The following is a 12,177-nucleotide window of genomic DNA, read 5'->3' on the forward strand; positions in this document are numbered from 1 at the left end:
GAATGGTTGAGTTATCACTCACACCTCCTGAGTGAAATATATCAGCCTATGGAGTTTCATGTTGATATCTCAAAGGCTTTTTGAGGTACTCTTGAAAAAAATTATGTTTAAAAAAAAAACAGGACAATAACTGAAAATAATGTAATGTGGAGTTATCATTCTCGTGCACTGCACTCCACATTATGATCTATCTACCTATGAAGTTTCAAGTTGATACCTCAAATACTTTTTGAGATAAGCTCTGGACAAAAAAGTCGGACAGAGACTATTTCTATGTACCCCGCCGCCTTTCGGTGGGTGAAAGTAAGTAAAAAAATAAAATACAAGAAGAACAATGCTAGTCAGTAATATTTTTATTGTCTGTATTACTAAAAGTAGTGTAACACTTAATATGCATTTGAAGTTAAGTATCTATCAATATGTAACAATAAAATGAATAAAATATGTTACCACATATATTGATTTTAGATTAACTGAAAACGTTGATTTTCAATAACATTTATCACATTCCACAATGATAAGATACATAGAACAAATATGTCAAACACCATATTGTTTGCAATAATCTGTGTTTAAACAGATGATAGTCGGGGATTGTTAAAACACATGTTTATCATTAAAACAGAATATGCCTAAGAAAGCTATATTTCGTTTAATATTTTTCTAATTCTTTCTTAAAGTCAAACATAGGTTAAATGATGTTTTATAATATATTCAGAACATTTGGGATGTTTAATCAATGAAAAAATAGCACTGAACATTCAGTAATGCATCATAAAACAAATTGTTAACAAAGTACTACTTGATTGACTTCCGCTCAAAAAATTAATTCAATAAAAGTATACCAAACGCCAATAGAGTAAAGGATAGTTTTATATATGGTAGATGAGTTTTTTTTTTTTTTTCTTTAAACTTAACAAGAGACAAAAAAAAATTCTTGAGAACGTGAGAGCGTGTCTGAGGCATAGTTGGCCTTTAAAGGGTCATTGTGCTCTAAAATGTCATTCACAAAAGATTTGTCAATGGGTTGGGCTTATACTCACCATTAGAGATAGATAAACTTTATTCATACAAAGGCAATATGCCCATCAGTACACAATAATAATACAATCAGCAGTTGCATATTAACATCAATGGCATGATATAGCATGGTATACATAAAATAGTTCTATTAAAAAGTCAATACTTATTCATTAAAACATATCTAGTCTATTATATATGTGATACATATAAAATGTTTATGATAACATCAATGACTTGATATAAGCATCATATATATGAAATAGTGAGAGGACAAGGTTATCGTTGATACAATGCACTGTCTCTTTTATCAAAACTTTTGTAAACAAATATTGCTAAATTTTTTAAACAATCCAAATATTTTCAGATTCAAATAGTTCTCTAAATTTAATTACATAAGGTCTCTTCCAAAAATATTTTTTCATATGCATTTGTCTAATATCTTGTTACAGGGTCATTCAAATAAAAAATGAAACTCATCCTCTAGAGTATTACAAAGTCTACATTTTCTTTCGTCAAATGATATTTTTGTGGCCTATCCCATCTACCCGCTTCTACCTCTAAATAATGTGATGACACTCTCAGTCTTGTTAATGCTTTTCTAAATTTAGTAATTTTAACAATGTCTAAATATGGCTGATATCTAAAACATGAAAAAAGTTTATATGCCCTGGCTCTTGTCGAATTTTCTAATCGAGCGTTCCATAGTTGTAAACAATTATCATACATTCTTTGCTTAAATACATCTATAAAAATATTTTTGTTTCCAACTCCTTGGAATAGCCACACATGATTAAAACCTAATGAGTCTAGTAAAAGTTTAATATTATAGGCCCATGAAATCTTATTAGGATACATTTCTAAGTCTCTTAACATCATATCGTATACATGTCTTACATATTTTGTGCATTCGCATTCTAATATTTTAAACCAGAATCTTACTATACATATTAGCCTATTAGAAAGTAAACATGTTCGACCTAATTCTCCAGAGACAAAATTATTCTGGGTTTGGGCACGTACTCCTAAATGTTGTTTACAATATTGTAAATGTATTCTTTCTATAACATTTGTTTCTTTGAATCCCCATATTTCACATCCAAAGTTAAAATAGGAACAACTAACTTATCAAATAGTTCTAAGGAGTTCTTAACATCAATATTAGTGAATTTAACTAAATAAGACTTGAGTTTGTATATTGCCTTCAACACCTGGACAATATAGGACAATACTCGTATTATGCATTAACTAAATATGAACAAAGGAGAGAATACAAAACGAAAATTAAAGACCAACTCTTATTCCTTCTTTGCAATATCTAAAACATTTAGGTCGTAATAACTTTATGTACACAGACTGGTCTACAGATTATATCATACTTTTATTATTAATGCTAGTTTCTCTAAATGTACAAAATGACTGCATTTTGTCATTTACATAATGAACACATAGCATACTTAATCATAAATATATAAATTAAGTTTGCATATTTTAATCATTTACTTACTTAATTCATTCTCACGCTTGAAACTCTTAAGGAGATAATACTTTTCCATAACTGATGCATTTATATACATAAAGCATTTAAATATATGAAATGCATTAAAAACGTAACACTGTGCATACTCTACAAATATACCTTGTGGCTAAGGATATATTTTATCGTTTAACATAATTCATACTTTTCTTGCAGAAATGTTGACATTATTAATATTCAAATTGTGGAAACTGACAAAAAGATGAAAAGTGTTACAAAGCCGTTCGCTTAAAGCAGGCTAAGAATAGAAAACAATGTATCACTTTCAATTCATTTCTGAATATATTGCATTTCTATCTTTTTAAGTACGTCAGCTTATCTTATCGGAAATTTGAATTTTGTGATTTTGGACCTCAGTAGAGTTCCTTCATGTATATAATACACTTACATTATAAACATTATTTGGCACATTTACCTAAAGAGAATATTTACATATTTAATAGAAATAAACATTTCAATTACACAGGGATAAACAAAATATAAAAAGTGTTATGATTAATCATAACTTTCCTTTCTTAAAAAATATCCATGTATGAAGTTTAAAGTTGCCACCGAGAATACATTATTAGTGCTCGGGACAAAGTTAAGGATGAAAAATTACAAAGGTCAACAACTATTTAATTAAACAAAAGAGAATTATGCCTCTAAAACAAGAATGCATCCACATGCACAATTTCATGAATTTTTGAAAATGTATTTAAAAGTAAAATATTGTTTAGGGGTCAAAGAAAGTACGTTACGTTGCAAGCAGCACTCAAAATCTACATATCTTGCCAACAGGATGTCATAATATGAAGAAAAAAAAACACTTTAACATAACATGCATAACATGTAACTTGAAACAATTTTTACTTTTTTTAAACATTGGTACATTTTTTTCTCCATTTTGATTTTTCTTGAAATATTTTGGTTCATCTGGAGCAACTGTTTGATAAAATCTGTTCTGCATATAAACATGTAGGTAGTTAATATAACATATTTCAAATTCATTTTCTTATATAGCATGAATTGTATTATTAGTAACATTCTAATTTTGAGAATAATTATATTATCTCTGTACACAAGACGCAAAATTACAATATAATATGGTAAAATGGGTCCATGCAATAAATAGATCAACTGATACAAATAAAACATTTATATGCAATTTAACGGCTATAATATTTAATTTTCTGTCTATAATTACATAAAGAAATATTTTAAACAATTCATGTATGACAATAACATGTGCATAAATGCATAAAATCGAAGCAAACTCTACATATTTTTAGTGAACAAAATATTGAACAACAGCAACAAAAATGTGTTTACATAATCTTTGTCAAGTACATACATGTATATAGTTTTCCCTGAGTATATAATATCAGAATTCATCACATAACACTGTTTTGTTTTAGACGTAAAGCATAAGGAAATGATGGCAATGGATATCAAGTGTTCACAAAATTACAGAAGGTGATTTGATCACATTAAATGCGGTGCTATGGCTCAGGATTCATGTATCTTGTAGAATTCCAAGACGTCTTAATGTTAAGGACTTGTAGTTCACACAAAAATATTTATGTAAGTCTTTATAGAATGAATAGTTTGATCTAAGAGAACAATTAATACATATTCAATAGTGATCAACAAGAAACCTGGTACTACATGCCAATTATCTTAACGTTTCTTGGGAGAATATGCTTCCCTGCAGAAGAAACTGTCCATCAAACAAATCTAGACAATAAGCCGAACTATTTTTCATAAAAGAAGATAATTACTTTCACTATTGAAGATACATACTAGGCAATGCTATATTATAATTATGTAAGCTGGTGCACATTTTAAGTTTCATAAGATCTTTAATGTGTTATCTAAATTCATGTCTATGTTGGTATGTCACAACTTTGTTATAGTAAATAATAATTCCTTTATTTTAGTACATGTAGCAAGAAAATAAGTTGTTTTTATTTTTGGAGCACTAAGCAATATCACTATGACTAGACTTGTATATTTAGTACCACAAAGACACAGAAAAAAGGTAATAAATTGCTGACAAAACTTCAAGATCAGTGTTATTCCTGAACATCTTTTACTGTTTAAATATTTAAACATATGTCTTTGATTATTATGATAATCAAGATTCCCATTTCATACAGATTTCTTGCATATGAGACTGGCGTTTCGTTAGTTTTACCCATGCCGGAAATTTCATCTGGCATGGGGGTTCCAGATGAGTCGCGTACTGTACAATGGCACGATAAAGTTGACGTCCTTTTACCGTTATGAATGATTTTGTAATTCATACGCTGTTGAAAGAAAGTAATAACGGTTGTAATTATATAATTTTTCATTGAAAATTAAGATAAAGAATTTAGCATATAATAAAATATGGAAGAATATGCAAGAAAAAGTCACCTCGGGACGGATATTCCGATCCGAACCGCAAAATATGACAGATATTATTAATACAGCATCACAGTAGTTGCTGAAATTCGTCTTCCGTTTGAGTTACTAATGATAAGTTTTGTTCCATGTACAGATCATGTACTTATCGCTCTACAGCCTATGTTTTACTTTATTCTCTCACGAAAATCTCTGAGATTTTATTGTATTACTTTAATACTATATCTTCTTACATTGTCTTAACTAATGAAATAAATTTTACAGTAGACACATGACAAGGTTAGCTTTTAAAAAAGCTAGTAGCGACTCGCTTCGTAATTTTTATCAAGGGGTGTGTTTAAATGTAAAAATGACAGTTCTGTTAGCTGAAGGGACTTCAGCGAACATCAAAATACAAGTGACATCAAAAGTTATGGAAGCCAGTTCACTCAGTTTAACAAAGAGGAATATGAGTATATATATGAAGATGCATGTAAACAGATAGAATGAAGTCCCTATGTCTATGCACATTTACTATAGAGCATGTTGACCTTGACCCAAAAAATGTTAGATATGTAGAATTCATACAGATGTCTCTTTATACGAAGTTGTAATATGTTATTTAGTATTGGAATGATTGACAGACACAAGTCCTATACACGAATATATTACTGAAGAACTCTCTTGGGTGTGGGCGAATTTAGATTCATGGGGCATGAGTCTCGTAAATCCCGGTCAAAATAGACCGGGAGAGACCGGAAACGACCGAACCGGAGAATAGTATATCCCAGTAAATACATACACTAAATACCGGAAAGGATAAAATGACCGGAAAAAAGAAAAAGAAAGAAAAAAATGCATAGAACCAGATGTACACTTATGTTAATTAACCAAACGAAAACTTACTACATGTACATAGAAAACTAAATCAGAAGTCAGTGTAAATAACATTTTTTGAAAACAAACATATCAATCATCATTATATCTTTGCGCTCAAAGCGATACTTGCTGCTTTTTAAAAATGGCGTGAAAATTGAAGTTTTTTTGACGCTTTGTAAGATGAAATTTGATTGGCTAAATAATTTTGGATTCCAGCCCTGACAGATAAGTTTTGTAGAAAGCTGGAAGCCAAGCTTCGATTTAATTTTTGGAAGGATTCGGATTTTTAGGTTATTTTTAAGTAAAATCCTAACGTAATACCGCGAGCCGGCATAAGATACAACTTGGAATTTTACATTTATCAGATTTTATGAACACATAAAATAATTTATGTCATTGGCCCCCCTCTTGATTACAAATTTTCCCTATTACTGAATTGTTACGGTCAAAATCAGTTTTTAGCTTTCTACATAAATTAACTTTTTAGCCAATGAGGTTGTGACTTTAGATCACGTGATGCTTTCGAACCAATCAGGGCTCGTAAGCTTTCATAGCAAATATTATATGGCGAAGGAGAAGTTCTCGCCATTTCTTTCAACGAAATTCTCAAGATTTTACATTAGTATCTTTGTTTCAAGGTGAAACATTATCGCAATATATTAGTTAATTATTGTTCATTTAAAATTTAAAAGAGAAAAACCAAGACAGAAATATCAATAATGATATTTAATTAGCTTAAAAAATGATCACGAATTATCACTAAATAACTGCAAAATTGGTCAACACTAATTAACTATAGAATGATATATTATCAACCACAAAGAATTACTAATTATTATGAATATTTACCAAAATGCAGTACTAAAATAACTAAATGCAATAAAAACTAATTGCAAAACCAAATGGGCTAGGGTGGGTGGGCAAAAAGACTAGAAACGTGATCTCGACTACGAAATAAGTAACAGAATGGCTAGCAAAAGCAAAATAACCTATATATAGGTAATTAAACAACCTATCAAATTCAATAACAGAAATTTGAATTAATCCAATCAGAAATCTAAAAAATAAACCGTTGACCAACGAGATAAGCTGATATAACCAGAGGTCAACTCGATTCAAATAAAGCTTTATCATTCACAAGAATTAATCGATTTTAACAGGTGTATTAAAATACGCTATATTGTTATTAAAAGTTGTTGGACGTTAATTGTTGGGGCGGCGACCTCGTTTTTGTCTCTTTTTCCAGTGTAAAGTGGCAGATTTTCAAGCGAGCTGTAAACAAAGGAATTTTCCATTGTTATACAACCATCATGGCTGAAATCACTGCGCCTAAAATTCAAATATTTGGACACTCATTTGTGAAAAGACTAAGGGAATTCAATCGAGGAGATAGTACGCAGCGATATGATTTGAACTTACATGGCCATGCAATGGTTCAATATTCCGGATATTCTGGCGCTACAGTGTCAAAACTTCGACAACGCCTAGAGGTTGTTTACGATTTCAATCCCGACAAAGTTGTTTTGGTTATCGGCACAAACGATATATACAGGCCAGATATTTCTCCCTCGATCAGTTGCAAATAGCATCGTTGACCTGGTGGACACCCTTTTGTTTGTGACACAAGTTCAGAAAGTTATAGTGTTACAAGTCCTGCACAGACTTTCTCCATCAGTTCATACGAGATATCCAGTAGATGTTGACTGGTTTAATGTTCGTGTCGATGAACTCAATTCTCTATTGATGGAAAAACTGAACAAACAAGAACACAATAGATCATAGATCATGCTAGTCATAATCAGAATTGATTGTTAAGCAGTATGATGTAGATGTAGATTTATGGCGTATGAAGGGATTTTGGTCATCAGCCTGTAAACATCAAAATTTCTCATCAGATGGATGTCACTTGTCTAACGCTGGTCAGCTCCGCCTCATAAATAATATAAGAGCAGCTGTGGTCGCCGCCCTGAAACGTTCCATCTGCAATGCCAATGCATAAGATATTTATTTTTAAATCATGTCTTTTATCATGCCATAGTTAAAGCTAATATTTTCATTATAGTAGTCACCATATAGGTGGTCGTCAATTAGTTCATTATATGTAATCATTATCACTACTTTTCAAATCAACCCTGTAAGGGTGGACAATTTTCTATTAACTTCGGCTTACTTGCTCCAAGCATACATATCTAAATCTCTATGGTTACTATTTCAATGACTTATGAGTCAACATTTAGTATATAGTTTTGTTGTGACAAGGGTTACATTTTCCTATACAAATAATTTGATTTGGTTTTAATAACTTAGTACATATCTATGTGTCATGCCACCTTATTGACAGATACTGATTACACTAATAGAAGGATATTCGTACTGTATGCAGTATGGGAAAACTAGTGTTTCCTTCAAACACATTAACAAGTAAAATGGTTTCCTGCGGGGAACATTTTTAATGATATAAAGATATTTCATCTAACTATTTTCAACATTGTTTGGGGGAATAAATAAACGTTTGTATATAGTTGGGATATAGACTATAGTTGACGATAATCGATCAATATAGAAGAAGGTCTTTGGAAACTTGGTGACCGTTGATGACGGAGTTGATGTTTGTAAAATTTGAGATACATATTAAAGAAACATTGATAATTTTCAAAAACATAATTCAAGTGTTTCCACCTTAAACAGTAAAGTAATTATGGGAAAATGAAAATATCGCGTAATAGTTTTTTTTTGTTCTTAATTACCAATCTCCACACAGTGATCTCCCCTTAATTCTTCGGCGTAGATCTCTGCAACCAAGGTCCCGATTCATCAGAATTTCTGATATACTATATTTTTTTCAAAAATTGTTTTATCTACTGCTTTTATCTATCAGATAAGTTTTCTCTCATTTATTTAACAATGTTTATGAATAAATAAATAAATAATATGAATATTTAGAAATAATTTTAAAAATTATGAGATTATTTTCTACCGAGACGATATTTTGATATTTAATCTTTTTTAGCTTTTTAATTTATTTTTCGTTATTTTGTATACTTTCGATAATGTTTTGATAAACTATATTGAACGTAGGCACAAAAAGTTAAAAATAAAACAGAAAGAGAAAAATAACGTTAGATTTTCTTTGTAACAGTCGATATTTACATTTGAATTTCGACGTTACGTCATGTGACTTTCATCATCATGTGACGTCTTTGAAGGCAGTGATTACAATTCTGCCGAGGGGGGTAATCACTGTGAGGAGTTTGCTTAATTACGTGTCACTCTAATTCCCTAGAGGTGTCACCCCGGTACGGAATTAGACCCAGCCCGTTGTAGTCTAGAAAGTAGGTCTTTTAAATTTTGAAATGGCCTATTTCAAGTCATCTTAATTGATACTGGTTATATTTCAAGTATATCTTTAGTAATAATTAATATACATGAAGTTTCATTTCTGAGTACCTTAAAGGTTGTTTTTGATGTATTTTTGCAGGATTTCATTTCTGGGGGGAAGGTTTCATGAGGCACTATGCACAAGAATACACACCAGTTACTATTTGGAATATTCTATAGTGATTACAGAAATTAAAAGCTGCAGAAAAACTCCAAGGGCTAATGTATTATTTTTTGTGCTAAATTTACTTGGACTGCATTGGTGTTTAAAGAAATGGTCATGAAGTTTCGGTACCGGATTTGCTTTGTCCAGAATTTAGCCTTAAATGTGATGGATTCACTATAGGATATATGGGTCGCAAATTCAGTAGGCCGTCTCCTAGAGGTAAATCCGTAACATACCGGTAGACGGTATTTAGCCAGTTTTCGAAAAGGTCAATTAACCAATCATGTACGCTTTACAGATCACATGCTCCTCCATGTACCGAAAACAGGTCACGTGCTCCTCCATGCCTCAAAAGTAAAACGCGTACCAATACCCTGCGGTCTCCAGACCGCAGGGAATAATGTTGCTAGGGTGTGGTGCATTATTTTTAAATTTTATGCTTTCAAACTTATTCCAATAATCACATGCAATAACACATGCATGCATTATAAATACTGGTTCAATTTAAAGTTTATGTCTGTGTGAGTCCGTTTTTAGTTCACACACATAATATTTTCATGGTTTATTTTTAATCCATGTTTGTGTGATTTAGTTTCCAGTTCACACACGTAATTTACATGGATTAGTGTATAGTCCATGTCTGTGTGATTTAGTTTACAGTTCACACATTTTTTATTACATGGTTTAGTTTACAGTCCATGTCTGTGTGATTTAGTTTACAGTTCACACATAATTAAATATGGCTTAGTTTACAGTCCATGTTTGTGTGCTTTAGTTTAAAGTTCACACATATTGTACATGTTTATACATTGTTTAGTTTGCAGTCCAAGTTGGTTCGCATTATTTTACGATTGTCACGCATTATACGAACATGGTTTAGTTACCAGTCATATTTGTAGGCTTAATATTATAGCCGTCAGCTTATGTTTACAATTACCTCACACATCAAACTATGAGTCTTATTTTACAATGGAGGTTGTTAGGCTGTTTGCATATATGAGGTTGTGTTTTCCATTTATTTGATTTCTGACAGTCATATTTCATTCTTTTCAGATGAAAACCCTCCTAATAGGAGAAAAAGGAGTGAACGCTCCATGTTCATGTACTTGTGGCGCAGCAAAACACAACCAAGGATTTTCGCGGAAGAAAACTTAACGCCCGAAAGTTGGGGTTTCCACAACTTCTGTCCAACAGAGCTCTTTGGGGATTACCATCTCCTACACCAGATCAATTAACACAACAGATGGGAAATAACACCACAGATGCTAGTACTGAGAGCCATCATGGCGTGTTGCATACACTTCCTGCTATGAATACTCAATCAATGGCTAGTACGTGTCAATATGACTTTCCAAATCCGTCTACGTCAGATGCGCCTAATTATTCTCCCGGCAATCCAATTCCGCATTTATCGTCAGCAATGTCAGACATGCAATCCAGTGATTCGGATTCGGATGAAGATGACGTCTCCCCTTTGTTCCGTCTTTTCAAGATGCTATTTCACATCATTCACATGCAATTTTATCAGGTAATGGCATTCAGTTTGCGGAGCCAATCAGCACTCCTATCCTGAATCAAATTAAGAGGGCTACCTGTAAAGCTATTTGGAGAAACAAGTATGTCGATATGGCAGACCTCCTACCGTCCTCTTTAAACCCTCAACCAACACATTACAATTTTCAAGTAGATAATCGCTCAATTTCACAATAAACCCTACATCCAAATCAAAAAGAATACAAAACATTGAAGTATGGACAACTGCATTTAAACGTTTTATGGCAGTATTCTTGCAACGGTTCCCACTAGAAGCCCAGCAATTGCTTAAATATATGGAGATCGTCCCAGATTTAGCTAAAACGACGTCCATGCTTTGCATTTTTATACTATGACACGCAATTTCGAATGTTGCAGGAGTCGCTTGCTCTTCCCTGGGATCGAATTCATACTGAATTCTGGTTACTCTCTGGGCGGCGGTTCCCTTTTGGCGGTTTTGTAACCTACCAGTTTTACCATTTGGAAAATTATTATAACATGTTTTATATGTAATAGTTTTATTTAATGTCAGTAATGGCATTTTCAATAAATGCCCTTTTTCATTCAACACATGGGTTTGTTTATATTTTCCCTATGGCAAACGAGTTCGATCTAGACTGCTCTTTCCCTGTTCTTGAATAAGATTTTATGAACACAAAAAATAATTTATGTCGTTGGCCGTTTTTTTTTCTCTTGATTACAAATTTTCCCTTTTACTGAATTGTTACGGTCAACATCAGTTTTTAGCTTTCTACATAAATTAACTTTTTAGCCAATGAGGTCGTGACTTTAGATCACATGATGCTTTCGAACCAATCAGGGCTCGTAAGCTTTCATAGCAAATATTTTATGGCGAAGGAGAAGTTCTCGCCATTTTTTTTCAACGAAATTCCACCACCTCCCCTAAGTCCGCCACCTTTTTAACAGTTACCCAGCTCTGGTTAACTTACTTTCATAATAGATAACATTGAATTTTGTTAATATTACATTTTCTTGTAATTGTTACATATCTTTATGCCTGTTATAATTGTAGCACCTTTTTTATCCTTGTACTAGTATGTTTCTTTACTATATCATTAATTTTATTGTATCTCTACAAATGTTAAAATAGTTGTACCTTTCTTTCTATTACGTAATTATGTTCTCTTGTATCAAGATATTTTGTGGGCGGTGTTGTAACCTCCCAGTTTTACCATTTGGAAAATTATTATAACATGTTTTATATGTAATAGTTTTAATTAATGTCAGTTATGGCATTTTCAATAAATGCCCTTTTTCATTCAACACATGTGTTTGTTTA

The 12,177-nt window shown here is 31.9% G+C and overlaps 1 protein-coding gene across 1 annotated transcript in view; it reads right to left on the reverse strand.

The window, feature by feature from the left end:
• Positions 1-342: 342 nt before the first annotated feature.
• The window catches only part of LOC132732643 (uncharacterized), a 33,955-nt gene continuing 22,120 nt past the window's right edge, over positions 343-12,177 (reverse strand). The window contains exon 7 of the transcript XR_009626077.1: positions 343-7,780. The gene's annotated coding sequence lies outside the window, so the exon portion shown is untranslated. The remainder of the gene's footprint in view (positions 7,781-12,177) is intronic.

This window comes from Ruditapes philippinarum, unplaced genomic scaffold (assembly GCF_026571515.1).
Source record: "Ruditapes philippinarum isolate M1 unplaced genomic scaffold, ASM2657151v2 ctg65_1_1_1_1, whole genome shotgun sequence".
In the NCBI taxonomy this organism is placed as follows: domain Eukaryota; kingdom Metazoa; phylum Mollusca; class Bivalvia; order Venerida; family Veneridae; genus Ruditapes; species Ruditapes philippinarum.